Source organism: Schistocerca americana, chromosome X (genome assembly GCF_021461395.2).
Source record: "Schistocerca americana isolate TAMUIC-IGC-003095 chromosome X, iqSchAmer2.1, whole genome shotgun sequence".
NCBI lineage: Eukaryota > Metazoa > Arthropoda > Insecta > Orthoptera > Acrididae > Schistocerca > Schistocerca americana.
The window spans coordinates 229,028,667-229,051,892 of record NC_060130.1 but is presented as its reverse complement, the minus strand read 5'-3'; the positions used below and the strand labels follow the sequence as shown (position 1 = coordinate 229,051,892).

General features: G+C 42.3%; 1 protein-coding gene across 1 annotated transcript in view; it reads right to left on the bottom strand.

The window, feature by feature from the left end:
* The window catches only part of LOC124556447 (ATP-binding cassette sub-family G member 8), a 327,261-nt gene that overhangs the window by 154,857 nt on the left and 149,178 nt on the right, over positions 1-23,226 (bottom strand). Inside the window, exon 2 of the mRNA XM_047130396.1 lies at positions 13,526-13,675. The gene's annotated coding sequence lies outside the window, so the exon portion shown is untranslated. The remainder of the gene's footprint in view (positions 1-13,525; positions 13,676-23,226) is intronic.

The window sequence follows — 23,226 nt, the reverse complement described above, 5'->3', positions numbered from 1 at the left end:
TTTTCTCAAGACTTTTCTCGTGCTCTTTGAAAGTTGCTTTCCGTTAGAACGTTCAAAACAGGGTACTAGCACAAACATGCAGCCTGGGTGGCTGACTAGAGGGATAAGAATATCTTGTAGAACAAAGTGGCAATTATATCAAAACGCTAGAAACAGTCAAAATCTAAATGCAGCAGCCCATTACAAACAGTATTGTAAGGTGCTTAAAAATGTTATTAGGAAGGCAAAAAGTATGTGGTATGCAGACAGAATAGCTAAGTCTCAGGATACAATTAAAACCATATGGTCAGTCGTAAAGGAAGTGGCTGGTCTGCAGAGACAGGTTGAGGATATAGAATCAGTGCGTAGTGGGAATGCCCGTGTTACTGATAAGTCGCATATATGTACAGTATTTAATAATCACTTTCTGAATATAGCAGGTGAACTAAATAGAAACCTAGTCCCAACAGGGAATCATATAGCGCTCTTAGAAAAAAGTGTTCCGAGACTGTTACCTGAAATGCTCCTCCATGATACTGACAAGAGGGAGATTTAGTTAATAATTAAATCACTAAAGACCAAGAACTCTCGTGGATATGACGGGGTATCTAGCAGAATACTGAAGTATTGTTCTATGTATGTTAGCCCAGTACTTAGCCATATCTGTAACTTTTCCTTTAGGAGTGGTCGGTTTCCTGACCGATTAAAGTACTCGGTAGTGAAGCCACTTTATAAAAAGGGAGACAGGGATAATGTTGACAATTATAGACCTATTTCTATGCCATCGGTGTTTGCTAAAGTTATCGAGAAGGTTGTATATACAAGGTTACTGGAGCATTTAAATTCACATAATTTGCTGTCAAATGTTCAGTTTGGTTTTAGAAATGGTTTAACAACTGAAAATGCTATATTATCTTTTCTCTGCGAGGTTTTGGACGGATTAAATAAAAGGTTGCGAACGCTAGGTGTTTTATTTGATTTAACGAAAGCTTTTGACTGTGTTGACCACAAAATATTACTGCAGAAGTTGGACCATTATGGAGTAAGGGGAGTAGCTTACAATTGGTTCGCCTCTTACTTTAAGAACAGAAAGCAGAAGGTAATTCTTCGCAATATTGAGAGTGGTAGTGATGTTCAGTCCCAATGGGGCACTGTTAAGTGGGGCGTTTCCCAAGGATCGGTGCTGGGGCCATTGCTGTTTCTTATTTATATAAATGATATGCCTTCTAGTATTTCAGGTGATTCAAAAATATTTCTGTTTGCTGATGACACCAGCCTGGCAGTGAAGGATCTTGTGTGTAATATTGAAACAGTATCAAATAATGTAGTTCATGAAATAAGTACGTGGCTTGTGGAAAATAATTTGATGCTAAATCACAGTAAGACTCAGTTTTTACAGTTTCTATCTCACAATTCAACAAGAACCGATATTTTGATCAGACAGAATGGGCATATTATAAGCGAGACGGAACAGTTCAAGTTCCTAGGCGTTCGGATAGATAGTAAGCTGTTGTGGAAAGCCCATGTCCAGGATCTTGTTCAGAAACTAAATGCTGCTTTATTTACCATTAGAACAGTATCTGAAATAAGTGACATTTCAACACGAAAATTAGTCTACTTCGCATATTTTCATACGCTTATGTCGTATGATATTATTTTTTGGGGTAATTCTTCTGATTCAAAAAGGGTACTTTTGGTTCAAAAACGGGCTGTTCGAGCTATATGTGGCGTAAGTTCGAGAACCTCTTGTCGACCCCTATTCAATAGTCTGGGAATTCTGACATTGCCCTCACAGTATATATTTTCTTTAATGTCGTTTGTTGTTAGCAATATTATCCTATTCCCAAGAGTTAGCAGCTTTCACTCAGTTAATACTAGGCAGAAATCAAATCTGCATGTGGAATGCACTTCCTTGACTCTTGTGCAGAAAGGAGTGCAGTATTCTGCTGCATCCATTTTCAATAAGCTACCACAAGAACTCAAAAATCTTAGCAGTAGCCAAACTCTTTAAGTCTAAACTGAAGAGTTTCCCCACGGCTCACTCCTTCTATTCTGTCGAGGAGCTCCTGGAAGAGCTAAAAAATTAAGCAAATTCCAGTGTTACATTGTTGATTTTCTTTATTTAAACTTACGACTTGTCACCTGAATATGTTTTTTTATATTTCACTTTATCTGTTTCTAATATCGTGTTATAATTTCATGTATTGACTCGTTCCATGACCATGGAGACTTCTCCTTAATTTGGTCCCACGGAACAATAAATAAATAAATAAATCCTTACATTTGTCCTCTAGCCATCCCTGCTTAGCCATTTTGCACTTCCTGTCGAACTCATTTTTGAGAGGTTTGTATTCCTTTTGGCCTCCTTCAAATGCACTATATTACGTATAAAATACACACACACACACACACACACACACACACACACACACACACACACACACAGAGAGAGAGAGAGAGAGAGAGAGAGAGAGAGAGAGATATGGAGGGGGGGGGGAGCTGATTACTAGAGATTCCAGTACGTGATGTATTACATACAGAGATGCGTGTGTGTACACGCCATTGAAGTATATGCATATTTGATCCTGGAGTCATTTTAATATTACCCCAGAGCTATGTATGTGCAGGTAAATAATGCATAGCTTTGATTTTGACCGCACTTTAATATTAAGCCACAGAAATAGCGAATATCTTCGACTTTAAACTAAAGGTTACATAATTTTTTATTGTATATCTGGCGTATCATTTTAATACTGCGCACCCAATTGGTCTTTTGCCACATCGCTGATTTTTTTGATTGGCTGGAGACAAGGAGGGAGAGAGGGGGGAGGGGGTATGACTTGATGTGTACGTCAGACATAATGTAATTTGACACCATTTTTACACATTATTTTAACACTACACACCGACTGGTTGGGTTTTTAAATTTACCACCAACACTATTTGGCTATTTCCACAGTCTTGGATATTTAATAACGCATTGTAATTGGATAGCGATAAAAAGAGTGGAAATGGAGGGGGAGAGGGTTTTTAATTCCCCATTAATGTATGTGGGCTATTTTTTGACACTACCCCCTGATTATTTGGAGATAGAGGAGATGGGCATAGTGTATAAAGCACTTTGCTTGTTTCCATCACCCTGGACTTTTTCATTACAGTTTCATTTTAATACTGCACTATGATTGCTTGGTAATAGGGAGGAGGGGAGGGAAAGGGAAGATGGTTTTTAATCCCCCACTAGCACACTTTGGCGATTTTCTAATACTACGCTCTGACATTGGAAAGAAATAAGCGATAGGGTATAACTATCGGCCTATTTCCATCACCTTGGATTTTCAGTACTGCGCTATGTCTGGCTGGAGATGGGGGAATGGAAGGGGAGAGAGTCTTTAAATTTCCCATTTATCAACTGTGCTATTCCCTCATCTTGAACTTTTTTAAATGCGCTATGATTGGCTGGAGGTAAGGAGTAATGCACTATGAGTTGTCGGAGGTAGAAGGGACGATATGTGTTTTAATTTTCCACTTAAAAAAAGGGGGGGGGGGCTATTTCCACCATCTTGGATTTTTAATACTGTTCTATGATCGGCTGGAGAAAGAAAGGGAGTTGGTTTTTAATTTCCAACCACACTAGTCAATAAATTTAAACCTTTTTCTGTATCTGGTTTGTAAGTGGGTGTATTTACCCAATTTTTGGTGTTGAATTGACTGGTAAAATGAGGTTTTCTCTATCGTGTCACATTTCCTAGAAACACAACAGAATCAAAAGAAAGAACTCACGCAAATTGAGAGAAACAAAACAAACAAGAAATACATAATCAGAACTTTAGGACTCAACATATTTTCAACTTTAATCTCCTTAAGCATTCGGAAATAGTCACAACGATGTAGTTCTTTTGTTTTCCATTTTATCACTCTCCCTAACAAAACCCAGCAGTAGCCACCCGTCATCGAAGGGTTCCAGTGATCATGGTAACGGTGTTGCACCATACAGATGTCTTGGTGAAGGCATTCAACCTACTCATCGCTTGCGGCTCCCAAGTTTTCTGGAAAGAAATCAGGGTGAGAAAGTAAAACGTGAATTTTGGGCGACATTTTTCGGCCCTATGTTTCGTAGCTGCCTAAGAGATCACTCACAATGGAAACATAATTATAATCTCTTTTATTGCCCAAAATGGCAATTGCTTTGAAAGAGGACCAAGCAGCTAATTCGATATTTGTGAGTTTGGTACCAAAGGTTGCAAATGCACTGAAGATAGATTTGAAAACTTATGTTACGTTTTGTAGTTTTGCTAGAGTGCCCTCCAATGCTTGTGAGGCAGAAGGAACGACCAAAAAAATGGTCTTTAGGCACATACTATATCGCTGGAGCGGCGAATAGCATGTCTCAGCGTTTTACTTTCAACCATTCGGTTAAAGTGGTAGTACAGGAAATGCAGGCAATATAAGGTGCAACATTTTTGTCTAGATCACCAATCAGGATGATCAAAACACAGTTTACATGCCTTCTTAACTCAATCAGTGATAGGTTTTTGTTTGAGGTATTCTTGTAAATTTCCCCCACACATAGCAAAAGGTTTCGGAGTGGGTCGAGAACAACGCGTTTGCTAGTTTTAAACATCACAACGTTCCACTATATCTCACAAGAAACACTCAATGAGGTAACAAAAACCAGCAAAACACTGGTGGGCCGAGATAAGCATGATGAGAATTGCACCATGCAAGTTTCAACATGCATTAGGTCATAAACACTCTTTCGCTCTACGGATTATCTTGACATGAGGTGAGTAAAGTTTAGAATGTTTATCACCCCTCCATCTAATGACGATGACCCCTGTACCAAACCAGCAAAAATTAAAACATCATACACCTGAAGAAGAGATCAGTAAAGACCGAAATACGGTAAATAAAAAATGAAAAACCGTTACAAACTCAAAAATCTTACGCGCTAGAACATTTTTAAAGATAGATTCGGATTCTACACACAAAAATATACACTCATTGATATACATGGTGTACATAGAGTCCGGGAACACTTTCAATTATTTATTGCACAAGAACTAAACATTGTACAGATGTCCTACATATTGCATTTTGAAGAGGAACTCTGAAAGTTTTTTTTTTTTTTTTTACAAACATTCTATATGCGAACCCGGCAGACGTCAATACGGTAATCGAATTCTTGCCATATTCGTCCCAGCATGGCATCGTCGACTGTGGCAGTCGCTTCCCGTATTCTCTCCCGGAGCTCTTTTACATCACGTGGTAGAGGCGGTACATACTACAGATCTTTAATGTCTCCCCACATAAAAAAGACACACGGAGTGAGATCTGGTGATCGGGGAGGCCATTTCATGAAACAGCGGCCCCCTTCAGTAGCACGGCCGATCCATCGATGCGGCAGCTCCATGTTCAGGTACCCGCGAACTTCACGATGTAAATGGGGTGAAGCCCCAACCTGCTGAAAGATGAACGGTTAGTCTAATTGCATTTGAGGTATCAGCCATTGCTGCAACATGTCCAAGTAGGAATATCCAGTGACCGTGCTCTCGGCGAAGAAGAATGGCCCGTATAGTTTTCGACGTGACAAGGCACAAAAAATTTACCTTTGGGGAATCACGCTCAAATTCAATTCATTCGTGTGGATGCTTTGTACCCCTCATTCGACAATTATGCCTGTTCACTTTCCCATTAGTGTGAAAAGTGGCTTCGGGCTTCGTCGCTAAAAAAATTAAGCGATCAACAATGCCATCCCCATCCTCATTCAATTGTTGCAACTGCGAAAAAAACTCAAAACGCTTGTCTTTGAGCTTCTGCACTAGTTCCAATTTGAATGCTTTCATAGACAGCTTCTGTCGCAGGACTTTCCACGGTATCACTGGAGCCATTTCGAGTTCACGGGATGCACGACGCACCGATTTCTTTAGACTCCTTATAAATGTCTCTCGTACGCGCTCTACATTCACTTCACTCACACTGTGACGTCCGCTTCTCTTTTCCGGGCACAAGCAACCCATTGTAACGAATTTGTTGTGCCAGTGGTAAATGCCTTCCTTGTTGGTGACTTCTTATCGTACTTGGTTCTAAACATCCGTTGAACAGCTGTAGCACCTTTTGTCGAACCCCAACACACAGAAAGCTCGCTCCGCACTGAACTCGCCGTGTTTGCGATTAGCGCTGACTATCGGCAAATTACCAAACTATGATGTGGAGGTGTACATGAAAAAAAACTTTCAGAGTTTCTCTTCAAAATGACATATGTATGATATCTGTACAATGTTTGGTTCTTGTGCAATAAATAATTGAATGTGTTCTGGGACTTTATGTACACCCTGTATTATATCCCAGTTACAAAAAGGCTGTTGAGCAGTGGTATTGAGTAATTGATGATGTCGTGAGTTCAGCGCCATCAATGACGTCATGTACGACGTTCATGAACATGTGATGACCTCGAATCGTCAATGACCACGTTCAAAGTTAAATTACAGCAGAATGCCCAGGTAGGAGGACTGCACCAATTCTAGCTGTGCTCGATAGTTGGTTGACATACTAATCACAGTCACTGTGCTAGATGGACTGGTGGTAGCACTTTGGAACTCATTTTCTGCGATTTCTTACTACCATCCTCCGTGGATTTTCGATGGTCCCTGTCTGTCATATGTTTGTTCCTCCACGCCTCCATTTCACAGTCCCATCACGAACAGTCGTCTTGGATAGCTTTAGAAGGGTTGAAAAGTCCCTCAAGGATGTGTGAAATCCAGCTACTAGTCCTCACTGAGCTCTCCTGAACGACTCATTTTGCGACAACACAATACTTTCCGCCTCCTATTATAATGGCAAGGCTGCCTCCAGTGACGTATAGTGGTCAATTCCACATTACATAGGGGTGTCCGGATACTTTTGATAAACTAGTGTACGTATCAGCAGAGTACAGTGAGTGAAGGTAAAAGACACAAAGTTCGATGGATGCTGAGTTTTTAACGCAGACGTATCATTCTTGAACGCGTCATCAGCCAGTACTACAGATACAGAGCGCCATGTACAGCTCATCCTTAGTATGTGGTATCCAAGTAACCGTCACATAGGAGAAGCGAAAGCAAACAGAAAATCACGGATCTCTTTTGCTTTGTTTTTGAGTCGTACATCAGCTGGATAAAAATACGGAAACACGACAAGAAATGTGTGCATGAACATAAATGAGGATGCTAGGCAAGCCTGCAGCTGGCGCTGTTGTATCTGACCACGAACGGCACCTATGCAATGTTCTCAATATGTTGCAAGCGTCAGTCGTGATCAGGACAGTGTTCTGAGTAGTTGTGAGTGCATTATGTGAGAGTTAAGCGAATTAGAACGTGGGCAAATTGTTGGTAACCACTATAGCTGAAGCTTTGTTGTTTCAAGAGGCACCCTGTCGAAGATTTACAACACAACAGGACACGCTAGAAAACGCCATCCACTAAGTCACAACGCGGACGAAAATGTGTATCGAGTGAGCGTGATGGACCGTCACTGAAAAGGACGACAGCTAAAAAAAGTCATTGCAAAGCTGAATGTTGCACCCGCGATCCTTGTCAGTATCAAAACAACACCAAAGGAGCTTCAGAAGCAGAGAATTACAGGGCGCGCTGGAATTTCAAAACCACACATCAGTGATGCAAATCCCCGAAACAGGGAAAAGTGGCGTCATATCGTAAAATCTGTACTATGGAGCAATGGAAGAAAGTCATTTAGCCGGATGAGCCTTATTTCACACCGTTTACAACTTCTGGTCGGGTTTACGTCTGGTGTATGCCGTCCCAACTCCTACTACGCAGACTGCGTTTCTGCTAGTTTTCGTATGGGCTCTGATAACCTCCTCGCTGAGCGCCACTAACCTACAAGCCACCACCACCATGACGCAGACTGCTTGCTGCCAATAGTGAAACATGATGAAGCTTCGGTGATGATTTGGGAAGCCCTATCGTGGCATTCCATGGGTCCTTTGGTTACTCGGCAAGGTCGTTCAAATGGCTCTGAGCACTATGGGACTTAACAGCTATGGTCATCAGTCCCCAAGAACTTAGAACTACTTAAACCTAACTAACCTAAGGACATCACACAACACCCAGTCATCACGAGGCAGAGAAAATCCCTGACCCCGCCGGGAATCGAACCCGGGAACCCGGGCGTGGGAAGCGAGAACGCTACCGCACGACCACGAGCTGCGGACCTGCAAGGTCGCATTACTGCCAAGGATTATATGACAATTTTGGCCGATCAGGTCCAGCCCAGGGTACAATATTTGTTTCCCACTGGTGATGCTGTGTTGCAAGACGACAGAGCTCCTGTTCATATCTGATTTTGTGAGCATGAGGATGAGTTGTCGCATCTTCCCTGGCCACCACTGTCACCAGATCTAAATAATATTGAGCCTTTGTGGTCTACTTTGGAGAAAAGTGTGCGCGAACGCTATCCACCTCCATCAGCGTTACCTCAACTTGCCATTATTTTGCAAGAAGAATGGTATAAGACTCCCTTGAGAACCACATAGGATCTAATTTATCCATTCCGAGACGACAGGAAGCTGTTTTGAATTCCAACGGTTTTCCTGCACCGTTTTAGATATGGTGATGTGTTGTGTTTTTGGAGTTTCCACACTGTTTTTCACCCTCTGTAGCTCTGTTGCAGCGGTGACAGAGTAGCTTATCATACTGTCTTCGTAGACGCTGATGTGAATTAAGCCGAACAACGACATCAGCCGCATTCGGACTATGAAATAAATACAAAGACGACAGGTGAAACGTTGTGCTGGACTGGCAGTCGATCCCGGATTTTCCGCTTAACGTGAGCGGTCGCCTTAACCGCTTCGGCTATCTTGGCACGCTTCCCATCCGACCCAAATTCCCATCGTAGTGTCCCGTTCATTCTCCTCCTCCTGGCAGCTTATCCTGATTCCCACAGGTGTTCGGACGTAACGTGCATCACCACTGAAATCATTATAGGAGGTGTCGCGCTCATAGACATAAAGATACACATACACATACACACACACACACACACATATATATATATATATATATATATATATATATATATATATAGGGTGGTCCATTGATAGTGACCAGGCCAAGTATCTCACGAAATAAGCATCAAACGAAAAAACTACAAAGGACGAAACTTGTCTAGCGTGAAGGGGGAAACCAGTTGGCGCAATGGTTGGCCCGCCAGATGGCGCTGCCATAGGTCAAAAGGATATCAACTGCGTTTTTTAAAATAGGAACCCCCATTTTTATTACATATTCGTGTAGTACGTAAAGAAATATGAATGTTTTAGTTGGACCACTTTTTTCGCTTTGTGATAGATTCCGCCGTGATAGTCACAAACATATGGCTCACAATTTTAGACGAACAGTTCGTAACGGATACGTTTTTAAAATTAAAATACAGAACGTAGCCACGTTTGAAAATTTTATTTTGGTTGTTCCAATGTGATACATGTACCTTTGTGAACTTATAATTTCTGAGAACGCATGCTGTTACCGCGTGATTACCTGTAAATACCACATCAATGCAATAAATGCTCCAAATGATGTCCGTCAACCTCAATGCATTTGGCAATACCTGTAACGACATTCCTCTCAACAGCGAGTAGTTCGCCTTTCGTAATGTTCGCACATGCATTGACAATGCGCTGACGCATGTTGTCAGTCGTTGTCGGTGGATCACGACAGCAAATATCCTTCAACTTTCCCCACAGAAAGAAATCCAGGGACGTCAGATCCGGTGAACGTGCGGGCCATGGTATGGTTCCTCGACGACCAATCCACCTGTCATGAAATATGCTATTCAGTACCGCTTCAACCGCACGCGAGCTATGTGCCGGACATCCATCATGTTGGAAGTATATCGCCATTGTGTCATGCAGTGAAACATCTTGTAGTAACATCGGTGGAACATTACGTAGGAAATCAGCACACAATGCACCATTTAGATTGCCATCGATAAAATCGGTTCCAATTATCCTTCCGCCCATAATGCCGCACCATACATTAACCCGCTAAGATCGCTGATGTTCCACTTATCGCAGCCATCGTGGATTTTCCGTTGCCCAATAGTGCATATTATGCCGGTTTACGTTGCCGCTGTTGGTGAATGACGCTTCGTCGCTAAATAGAACGCGTGCAAAACATCTGTCATCGTCCCGTAATTTCTCATGTGCCCAGTGGCATAACTGTACACGACGTTCAAAGTTTTCGCCATGCAATTCCTGGTGCATAGAAATATGGTACGGGTGCAATCGATGTTGATGTAGCATTCTCAACACCGACGTTTTTGAGATTCCCGATTCTCGCGCAATTTGTCTGCTACTGATGTGCAGATTAGCTGCGACAGCAGCTAAAACACCTGCTTGGGCATCATCATTTGTTGCAGGTCGTGGTTGTCGTTTCACACGTGGCTGATCACTTCCTGTTTCCTTAAATAACGGAACTATGCGGCGAACGGTCCGGACACTTGGATGATGTCGTCCAGGATACCGAGCAGCATACATAGGACACGCCCGTTGGGCATTTTGATCACAATAGCCATACATCAACACGATATCAACCTTTTCCGCAATTGGTAAACGGTCCATTTTAACACGGGTAATCTATCACGAAGCAAATACCGTCAGCACTGGCGGAATGTTACGAGATACCACGTACTTACACGTTTGTGACTATTACAGCGCCATCTATCACAAAGCGAAAAAAGTGGTCCAACTAAAACATTCATATTTCTTTACGTACTAAACGAATATGTAATAAAAATGAGGGTTCCTATTCAAAAAAACCCAGTTGATATCCGTTTGACCTATGGCAGCGCCATCTAGCGGGCCAACCATAGCGCCACCTGGTTTCCCCCTTCAAGCTAGACAACTTTCGTTCTTTGCAGTTTTTTCGTGATGCTTATTTCGTGAGATATCAATGGACCACCCCGTATATACATAAAACACATTGCATGCTGTACCACCATACAGCGAGACCTTCAGAGGTGGAGGTCCAGATTACTGTACACACCGGTACCTCTAATACCCAGTAGCTCGTCCTCTTGCATTGATGCATGTCTGTATTCGTCGTGGTATACTATCCACAAGTTCATCATGGCACTGTTGGTCCAGATTGTCTCACTCCTCAACGGCGATTCGGCGTAGATCCCTCAAAGTGGTTGTTGGGTCACGTCGTCCACAAACAGCCCCTTCAAATCTATGCCAGGTATGTTCGATAGGGTTCATGTCTCGAGAACACGCTGGCCACTCTAGTCGAGCGATGTCGTTATCCTGAAAGAAGTCATTCACAAGATGTGCATGACGGGGGCGCGAATTGTCGTCCATGAAGACGAATGCCTCGCCAATATGCTGCCGATATGGTTGCACTCTCGGTCGGAGGATGGCATTCACGTATCGTACAGCCGTTACGGTACCTTCCATGACCACCAGCGGCGTACGTCGGCCCCACTTAATGCCACCCCAAAACAGCAGGGAACCTCCACCTTCCTGTACTCGCTGGATTGTGTGTCTAAGGCGTTCAGCTTGACCGGGTTGCCTCCAAACACGTCTCCGACGAGTGTCTGGTTGAAGGCATATGCGACACTCATAGGTAAAGAGAAGGTGATGTCAATCCTGAGTGGTCCACTCGGCATTTTGGTGGGTCCATCTGTTGAGCGCTGCATGGTGTCGTGGTTGCAAAGATGGACTTCGTCGTGGTCGTCGGGAGTGAAGTTGCGCGTCATAAAGCCTATTGCGCACAGTTTGAGTCGTAACACGACGTCCTGTGGCTGCACGAAAAGTATTATTCAACATGGTGGCGTTGCGTTCAGGGTTGCTCCGAGCCATAATTCGTAGGTAGCGGTAATCCACTGCAGTATTAGCCCTTGGACGGCCTCAGCGAGGCATGTCATCGACAGTTCCTGTCTCTCTGTGTCTCCTCCATGTTCGAACAACAACGCTTAGGTTCACTCCGAGACTCCTGGACACTTCCCTTGTTGAGAGCCCTTCCTGGCACAAAGTAACAATGTGGACGCTATCGAACCGCGGTATTGACCGTCTAGGCATGGTTGAACTACAGACAACACGAGCCTTATACCTCCTTCCTGGCGGAATGACTGGAACTGATCGGCTGTCGGACCCCTTCCGTCTAATAGGCGCTGCTCTAGCATGATTGTTGACGTCTTTGGGCGGGTCTAGTGACATCTCTGAACAGTCAAAGGGACTGTATCTGTGATAAAATATCCAAAGTCAACGTCTATCTTCAGGACTTCTGCGAACCAAGGCGATGCAAAACTTTTTTTGATATATATACATATGCGTGGTGTCTGTTCTGTCGGACATGTGTGTATATCTTCACATAAGCCGATGAAGTACAGAGATTTTTTTTTAAAAATCGTCCGCTTTCACAAGACTCTTATCTTCTACATGTATGAAGACAGAAACGTGGACCGAACTGAAACTTACGCATGGAAACTTACGGTTACCTTGATACCTGTTTGAAGTTGGCGGCTCATGTGGTTGTCGGTAGCAGCTCCATGGAATTACCTCGCTCGTTTGCTCATTAATTCATTACACAATGTGGTAACAGCGCAGCAACAAAAGACGCATTCCATTCTCCGTTTCAGCAGGCTGTGCGGCGTGATTTTCGTAGAGAATACGGTACTGCACGTCCTTAACAATGAGCACATATGCATTTCTCTCTGTTTTGCTCTCTTTTATCCTTTGGAGATCTCAGCACTTCTCCCCAGCCATAGAACCCATCCGCCACATCGCCACATTAATAATAACAATGTATTCATTGCTGATGACTCGCTATTCTTTCTGTCTTATTTCACCTGTCGTTGCCAAGTCTTTCGTTTGTCTCTTATAGGAGCTGGTATTGTCACAAGGTTACTATAAATCGTTTTTCTGTTTATCGTTCTACTATTCAAGTTTCCTTTTTCTGACTGGCAGTGATATTCGCAATAAAGTCGACTCTTATCTTCTAATGAACCAGATGATGGGATCAGAAAGTTACAACGGAATCACTGCAGCAATAATCAAAATCTTTATGCCTCTCTCTTCATTAAGGAGCCGATGATGGGTTAGCCCAAGTTCTTTGCTTACTGCATTAAATCTTTGGTGACAAGTATACCCTTATTTTTCAACAATAACCCTTCTTTTTATTTATTCACGTTAACATATCGTTGACTAAGCATGAAGTCCTTCAAACAGACACATGCATTGAACTATTTGGCCGGCCGCTGTGGCCGAGCGATTCTAGGCGCTTCAGTCCGGAACCGCACTGCTGCTACGGTCGCAGGTTCGAATCCTGCCTCGGGCATGGATGTGTGTGATGTCCTTAGGTTAGTTAGGTTTAAGTAGTTCTAAGTTCTAGGGGACTGATGACCTCAGATGTTAAGTCCCATAGTACTTAGAGCCATTTGAAGCATTTTTTGAACTATTTGGCTACAAATTATTTTGTTTGATGATGAATTTATTATGTGCTAAGTTTTCAGAATGGTACTTCTATAGTTTTAGGAAGCCAGCAATTTTACTTACACCGAATAGTCCGTGAGACGTCTGACATCATTTCCAAGTGAGAAAAATGGGCAATCACTCTGGTTCGTAGCAGAAAATGTATCTCAGTTCTGCGGCTGTAGACTTAGATGACGAATCCTGTTGCAAGGTCTCTCTCTCCTTCTCATCTGTCTGCAGAAAAGAGAAATGTGTCAGATAAAGTAAATAAATAAATATACAACTTAAAACGTAGACCATAAAATATGACGTAGTACACAACATCCACTAGACGCTGGGCTGCAGACATTTCCGCAATATTTTAATTATAGACATCAATAAAGGCATGTATTTATGTTGAGAAGTGTGGTTGTGGTCTCTAGATTTAACGCCACCGTCATTTATTGGCATGCGAAATCACTTAACCCAGTCGTATCAAGTGATTAACTATAGTCGCGTGACGTTGCTGTGGCATTTAAATCGCATGTCGAGCTCAGCACGCAAATGTGCTCTTCACTATACTAATGCATAGAGTTCAATTTATAGCTAACAGATTGCTCTTACATGTATTCTAAAACGAGAAACAGCCATGTGCGTTACGTGGTAACTACTAAACAACCAACATGGCGAAGAGAGTAGTTCTCGGTGTGATGAGAAGTGTTTACAGCATCTTGTTGATAGTGTTTCCAACAGTTATAATTAAGTAAAGGATCTGTCTTTCAATGCTTCTGATTCTGAAAAACCGCAAGGAGTAGTTCAGAGTGAATTTCGTTCGGAAAGTAGTGATAAAAAGTGACGAGAATGATGAGTGTGCACAGACCCGTTCGTAGTACGACGCAAACTAAGCAAAATGAAAGTGACTGGAAAAAAATTGATAATAACCGTTACCTTCCCCTTCAATGTTTACAGTGGTTTTTTATGATTTGATGAATAAATATAAATCACAGCCAACAACTGAACTACATATTTTTTTATATATAATATATGTGGCCATTGTTAGGGGCGATTTGTGACGAGACCAAAACCTACACGAGAAAACAATTGGATAAGAAACACAAGAAAATATTAAAAGATGACGAAAAGTGGTTTGAAGCTACATCGGATGAGATTTGGGCATATTTTGCATTAGTTATTCGGAAGTCACATGTGTGAAATCTTAGAATCCAGTTGTACTGGAGCAAAACTGGCGTTTGGAGACACCTAGTTTTTATGAATCAATGAGGAGAGAGAGAGAGAGAGAGAGAGAGAGAGAGAGAGAGAGATAGAGAGAGAAAGAGAGAGAGAGAGAGGAGATAAAGCCTAAATGTGCCTTGAATATCAGAAGGGAATGATAGCTCTCTTTCCAATCATAGCTCTCTTTCCAATCATGTGACGCATACTGAACGGATACAGAAAGATTTTTTTTTTTTTTATCTTCTTGATCCGTGTCTTTTCAGCTCCTTCACCGTGTTTCACAAGGTCAGTGGAAAGAAAAAAAACCTGCTACACCGACTTGAGGAGGAACGTTGCAGAGTAGCTGCTAGAGAGTACATTGATAGCAGAGTATTTTGTTCGCAGGCGATCACCTGCGAGTATCACCCCTATGAGACTTCACGCAAAAATATACGCTCATTTCTCGTTGCACGTACTACCCACTGAGAAGGTCTGTTGTGGGTACTCACGAACAAAAAGAAGTGAAAGTGCGTGGCAGTGTAAAAAGTGTGGTGTTGCTCTACATTTAGAGGATAGCTTTGAGGTCAATCATACTAGCTAATACATATTAAATATGATTTCACAACAACGAGTAGGATATTTAAATACGATCTCATTGAGTTAACAGAACGTGTAGAGGGTCACTCGGATCCATTCCATTACTCGAAAGAGATGATGGACATATGTGCTTGCCAATCTGTTAACTGTTATTATATATCCGCACGCTGAGCTAATTCACAACTTCAAATAATCTGCTGACACATATAAACGAGACACATTTTATTTAGTTCTATGCGTTCCGTGAACCGAGGTTTCCAATCGCTGTTAGACAAGAAATACATGTTTCAGCAATACAGCTGTAAATTATCACATCCTCGGCCCCAAAACGACAATATTGTTTCTTAGTCTCGTAATGTAATAAATAGCCCCTGTCCTTTGGCATGGTTTACCTTTCTTTAAATACTGAAATAGTAGCTTGAAGCGATCTATTGCCGTACATTGTAGTGAAGAGCGAGTGTTCTGCCACAAAAAGATCTTTTATTTACCAATAAAAGGTTATCAGCTATACAGCCTGCTACACTAGTTGTAGTCTGTTATTAAGCATTGGCAAATGTCTCTGAGAAACTTCTTTTTACCTGAGGTTTTCCAACACTAACTGCTAGACGAACACGGGAGCCCAGAGGCCGTGTGTCTTGTCGCCATAAAAATGTTGCAAACTTTGTGACCTCCCTGGTGACTCGCTGTTTCACAATATCTCGAATCCCACGGCATGGAGGCTGCAGCCATTCTTCGTGGCTCATCTTCGGGCCGCGAGCAGGCGAGCACTTTCCCACCCTGCCGCCTTATCTGAAACCCTCGTCTCAATTAAGGACAGTAGCTTCCGCCTTCGCTGGCAGCGCACCTTCCTCCTTCACTGCACGGTTCGCTTGCTTTATGTACTCTCATTTCATATTTATTTCCCTTTCCAGCAGGTACCGCGTATTTTTTTCCCCCACAGGATAGACTCATTGTTTTTTCCATTTAATACTATAATAATTTCGGGCCACAGTGCTGGACGTCCAAACAGTAAAATTATACAAGGATATCTTGCGTCTTAAACATACTTAGAAAGTCTGCGTAGAAACGAGCAACAGAAATTACTTCTTGAGCGGCTCGAGTCAAATCTTGAAATGTACATCGGGCAAGGCTGATATATGGGGTAAACTGTAACTCCCCACAGTCGTATGTCTCCGATTGGCCTTCCTGACAGCCCCATTTCGTGCGTTTATTGCCTCATTTACGGAGGTTACAAGCTATCAACAACAAAAATATCAAAAATTTACAGTGTGTGTTCGTATGGTTAAAAGCTGTCACACTTGATAGAAATCGTTACGATTCGAACTCAATGCAGTGTGTATATACACATATGTATACAATTATTTTGTAAGTCATTAGAGAAGCTAACTTACGATCAGATGACTTTGAATGCTGCTTTGTTTGCGTCGACGAAAATACTACGAAACATGTATTAATAACATGAGAGTAATTCGGGAACGAAATTTCATCCAAAATGGTATTTGCATTGAGCGTAAAGTATATTATGAAGGCCACAGTATTGAAACGGTAAAGAAAAAAAAGTTCCAGCATTCAGTAACAGGCTCGACCACCCACATTTCTTTTATTTATAGTTCTTACGTGTATATTAGCTACACAGACTGTGGTGGAGGGGCTCTTGAATTCTCGTCCCCAATGACATCGATGTAGCATGGAACAAAGATAGGAGTGAATCGACGGTGGCCTTGTTAATAAAGTAGTCCTGGCATCTTAATGAGTTTACTATACAGGGTGTCCCATTTATCTTGACCACCCTAGATAACTGTTTGTCCAGATGCAAACTACAAAGTTTATCAAGCAAATGTTCTTTAGCCGTCAAGGGGACATCAATCAGCATGATTGCCCTCGTTGTATCTTTGGTTTTTACAAAGAAATGAACAGCGGTATGACTCTTTTAAATGGCACGCTGTAGTTTTTATTTGGTAATTCATTGCCTCTCCTGAAGACCTAATCAAAAATGTATCACAGTGTAGCATTCACTGAAACACAACGTTATTAATTACATAACACAACATTGACGTTGACGCTCCCAGCGCTTAGTGCAGGTAGCAGTTAGTGCAGGTACTCGGGGTAATGGAACAAATCCACGTGCTGACGCTGACAGAGGACAAATGTAAACATAAGTAGAATGCACACCCGTCAGTCCGTCAACCATCGTCAGTTGAAGAGTTGTGTAAGTAGAATGTACACCAACGAAGAGAAGGTAGAAATGCTACTCATCTATGGGGAATGTAAGTTAGCAGAACAGTAATTGCAATTCTGTTTTTTTATGTACGGGTACATTTAGTACAGTAATTTAGTCCTTTTAAATACTGTTGTGTAGAGTAGGCATACAGTAAAGGATGTCCTTCCTACAAACTGCATCGACATAACATTTCTTTTATTGTTGTTGTTGTAGGAAGGCAAAATGCTACGCAGACAGCGGAACTGTACAGAGAGCGATATCCTGACAAGAACCCAACTTCCTGACGGATGTTTTCTCGTCTTGGTGCGACGCTTCAGGAAACGGGAAATTTCAACCCACGACAACGCAATCGTCGTAGCACTCGCACAGACGAAGCTGCCGAAGTTGTTGTTCTCGCTTCCCTTGCTATGAATCCACATGTGAGCACACGACAGCTCGAACACGAGATTGACATTCCTTAAACCAGTGTAAAAATGGCTCTGAGCACTATGGGAGTTAATATCTGAGGTCATCAGTCCCCTAGAATTTAGAATTACTTAAATCTAACTAACCTAAGGACATCACACACATCCATGCCAGAGGCAGGATTCGAACCTGCGACCGTGGCAGTCGCGTGGTTCTGGACTGAAGCGCCTAGAACCGCTCGGACAAAACGGCTGGCAAAACCAGTGTACATCGTATTCTTGCACGTTATCGCCAATCCAAACTTCTTCAATGTTCCTCCTCAAACAAAGGACAGGTAAATACAAGGAACATGCATTATTGGTCCAGCGACAACCCACGATGGCTCAGACAGGTGGAACATCAGAGTCAATGGAGAGTTAACGTCTGGCGTGGAATGCTTGGTACTACAATTACTGGGCCTTATTTCATCACTGGTAGTCTAAACGGCACAGCGTATGCCAACTTCCTCAGATGAATTCTTCCTCCTCTTCTGGATGAAATGCTGCTAAGAGCCAGAATCCTTATGTTGTATTAACACGATGGATGTCCAGCACATAATGCCTTCGTGCACCTCGTGTTCTGAACCGAAGGTATCCTGCCAGATGGATTGGTCGAGGAGGAACAGTTACTTGGCCTGTTAGGTCTCCTGATTTAAATCCTCTAGACTTTTTCTTTGGGGATGCATTAAAGATGTCGTCTATCGCCATATTCCAGCAACTACAGAGGACATGCAGGAACGTATTGTGCTTGCTTGTAGTTCTCTTCGGCAGGCAACACTGGAAGCAGTAAATAATTCTTTCATCCAACGAGTGCACCAGTGTATCGGTGTTCAGGGTCACCACTTTGAGCACCTTTGAATGTTCTACTCCTCGACAATGGTACAGGAGAGTCAAAGTCAATTTTGTGTTATGTTTTTACTTGGTTTTCATTTGTTTTCTGACAACTCCAACAAGTGGACGTGTTTGTGATCATGGGCTCTAAGTCAATGTTGTGTTACGTAATTAATAACGTTGTGTTTCAGTGAATGGTACACTGTGGCACATTTTTGAATAGGTCTTAGGGAGAGGAAATGAATTACCGAATAAAAAATATAGGACGCAATTTAAAAAAGTCATACCGCTCTTCATATCTTTGTAAAAAGCAAAGCTACAACGAAGGCAATCATTCTGATTGATGTCCTCCTGCCGGCTAAAGAACATTTGCTTGAAACATTTTGTAATTTGCATCTAGACAAATGGTTATTTAGGGTGGTCAAGATAAATGGGACACCCTGTATATAAGAAAACTATGGAAACACTAAACTGGGGCAGTCGTACGAGGATTTGGACCTCGAACTTTCCGAATGCGTCCTAGAGATTGCAGCTCTACACTCTTGTCATCGCTTGTTGCAATACACAAATGCAGATTAAAGAAAATATGCTAATTAGACAAAGTTCACATATTTCATTCAGCGACGCCGCTACAGAGTGTATAGTTTGCAGACTGAAGCTTATACTTGGGCTGAGTTGGTACAGTGCTGACAAAAACAGGCGAACAGTTTTTATATTGACTCACGGCTAACATTTCGCAGATTGCTAAGTAACTACAAACATATGTAATGTTACCTGCTCTAGGGACATCGAGGAATGCAGTGTTGCGTGATTTCTGTTAACTTATTTAACACTGATGCGAAACAGCACACCGGGGCCAACAAAAACCTTCACGTTAATGCATAACACCTTCTGACTGCAAAAGAAGTTTAGATGGTGCGCCACATTTATGGCTGATTTTAAATGGTAAATGGTAAATGCTACAAATGCTGAAAAATGCTGGCTGCAATGTCGAAAACAACAATTTATTTGTCATTGTATAAACAGTGAGAAAATAAAGAAAATTTCATCGATTAAAAATCTGAACATATGAAACTTTTCCGTTATAGAGAGAGGAAAGTGAATCAGATCACCTTAAAAGAGATATTCGAAAGAAACAACAAAAACATGGTATTGAGAGTTTCCTTAAATGGTGGTGACAATGTGACGCGATATACAAATACGCGTCCGAGCTAGAGATGACTGTTACCGCCGAAACAACCGGTTTTCGGTTATATCGTTTTCTTTCCACGCCAATTTAACGTGGCTGTTAAAATCGCTCACAATAACCGGTTTCTAAAATAACTGATTTTCGGTTCCTTATTCCTGTTATTTCCTTTAATAAACGTAGAAATCGCACAAAGATTGAACAATTTTGACTCTCTCAGTTTCAAGATACATAGAATCAAAATATTAAGTTAAATAGGCAAATAAAAGAAAACTTAGTCCGTCCATCGTTCGCTGTTTCCTCGAAAAGTTGTAAGTGATTGTAAAACTTTGTCGTAAGTTTCTATGGAACCAAACTGCTGAGGTCATCGGTCCCTAGGCTTAAACACTACTTAATCGAACTTAAACTAACTTTCGGTAAGGACAACACACACACCCATGCCCGAGGGAGGACTCGAACCTCCGACGGGGGAATCCGCGCGAACCGTGACAAAGACGTCCCAGACCGCGTGGCTAAACGGTAGTATATTCCAAACAACACCAGTATTCTCCTATTGATTCTAATTTTTTTAAACTCTACTTAAAAATCATGTTGTACTTGGGGACCATACCACTATTTGAGCATTATGTATAGTAAGCGCTAATGGGTGAAAACCTTGGTTGGAGAACTCTGTTGTTCGTGTTAATTCGTCAATTTTTAAGGGCAACAAGCAGATAAAGCCATATTATGCAGACATATGCAACAGATCAGCTACTTTCTATTTTTATTGTATGCTACGAATGAATCGTTTAGTTTTTAGCGTATTATTGTTACCATAATTCCATTTGACTTTTATTTATTCAAGAATTGGTTGGTTCAAATGGCTCTGAGCGCTATGCGACTTAACTTCTGAGGTCATCAGTCGCCTAGAACTTAGAACTAATTAAACCTAACTAACCTAAGGACATCACACACATCCATGCCCGAGGCAGGATTCGAACCTGCGACCGTAGCGGTCTTGCGGTTCCAGACTGCAGCGCCTTTAACCGCACGGCCACTTCGGCCGGCTCAAGAATTGGCAGACAAATCTTTAATCTTTTAAGGCAAATGAAGCTTTGTACATCACTGCTAAGTAACTTCGTAAAAATATAGATTGGTGTCGTTCTGCCGTAGAACTGTTGCCAGAGGACGGCAGCGAGAGACATCCTTATAGACCAGGTGGGGGCAAATCTTGCACACTGCACGTACACGCACACCTTAAGCCGCCACACACGGCAACAGGGACATCATTCTCTCAGCAACGCTATACCGATTCTTATAACATATGTTTGTTGCCTGTTTGTCCGCAGCTCGTGGTCGTGCGGTAGCGTTCTCGCTTCCCGCGCCCGGGTTCGATTCCCGGCGGGGTCAGGGATTTTCTCTGCCTCGTGATGACTGGGCGTTGTGTGATGTCCTTAGGTTAGTTAGGTTTAAGTAGTTCTAAGTTCTAGGGGACTGATGACCATAGCTGTTCCGTCCTATAGTGCTCAGAGTCATTTTGTTGCCTGTTTCTGTTGACACTGTTATTAAAATAGCACTGACCGCTTTTCCCCTTTTCTTGAATAACGCAATATTCCACACCAATGCAAATTATACGAATAAAAATTACTCCGTTTCTTAAAAAAATGGTTTGTTTAAAAACGAAAAATTTTAGTACTGCTGCTATGGCTAATTGATATTTCGGTAAAAAATAAAAAAAAACACGGCAAACAACTACCGAAAAATACCAGTTAGAACTGCCTGTCCTTAGCGAGGCAGGAGGAAATGCTGGAAGCAAGGAAGAGTAGAATTCAACGTCCCGTCGACGACGAGGTCATGACAGATGGACCCAAGTTCGGAAGTGACTAGGATGGGTACAATTCGACTGTAATCGTTTTCGAAAGAACCAGCCCGGCATTCGCCGTAACTGATATAGGGAAACAGAGGAAAACCCAAATTCAGTAGACCTAATGGGCTCCTGAATTCCATTCCTTCTGAACAGAACTTTAGCGAGGCTCATCACTGCAGCTTTTCTGTAAGCAAAGTAACTGACAATTACTCGGTCAACAACTGTATGGTAAATCCAGACTAAAAAGCAGGACTAGTAAGCAATGGTTTGTTTCGATTTCTGCGTTATAAGAGCTATATCACGCAACTGCTGGATCAGATATGTGAAAGACTGATTGCACTTAGTTGTAGCACGTCACTTCCGAGGCAACTAGTGTTAGAATTGCAGTCTATGCACAGTTCGCTGAAGGCTTCGTTCTCTCGTGTCTAAGGAAAAGTGAAAGATCTGCTTTTGACCTTCACCGAGGAACGGTTCTCGCATTCCCCCAGAGTGATTCAGTAAACTGAAACACGAGCATGTCACACTAAAGGTCAAGCGTATAAACCTCGTCTTCCCAGGTCTAGCATCTTGGCGCTCAAGTTCAGCGTCATCGAAGGACTAGTCGTGCCCTAAGAAACGTGTTGCAAAGCAGACAACTAGTAGTCTTATATGTCGACGTTTGTTTTATTTCCGTTGCGGATTTTTTCTTCCTTCCGTGGCGGTAGTGTACTACATACTTACAAGGAGAATTTAAAACGTTATTAACCTGAGATTGGGAATAATGTAGAGAAACTCTAATTTCACTATTTTTCCGTGTAATTCCGTTTGTCTTTATTAAACCCGCTCCATATCCTCTTTAATGGTCGAGGACTGGTATAATAGTAGGAAACATTTTGGCTATTCACAAATCCCGCTGCAGATCCCAGACTGCATCTTTGTCGGGAAATCGTGCCTCGGGGATCAAGTCAGGTAATTAAGCTCTAAGAAGCCATATCCACTGATAGAATCCTGTGATCAATACCTGTGGTGGTGGAAGCATGGCGTCTTCAGTATTGCTTGACTTGTACGGTATGAATTCTACCAGGAGAGAGCTATATATCTCTCAAAAATTTATTGCCACGTTCCTATCTGACTGTTGCACGTGTTTTGCATGCTACACATCTCCGAACCTGTGAACCCTTTGTGTTTACATCTTATGGACTCTTGCTAGATCTCAGGGCCATCATGGTGGATCCCCCATCTCAGTAACATTCTGGTTTCATCCCTAGTAATACATTGGTAACCAAAAGTCAGCAACGCCACAGCTCGCGGAATACAGGAAGACAGGGAGGTTTCAGAGCACCACAATCGTGTACACTTGTATGCAAGAGCAAATACAAGCAAAGGACCATTACACGTAAATGAGAAACAAAAGTGGGAAAATGACAGTGCCGGCCGGTGTGGCCGTGCGGTTCTAGGCGCTTCAGTCTGGAACCGCGTGACCGCTACGGT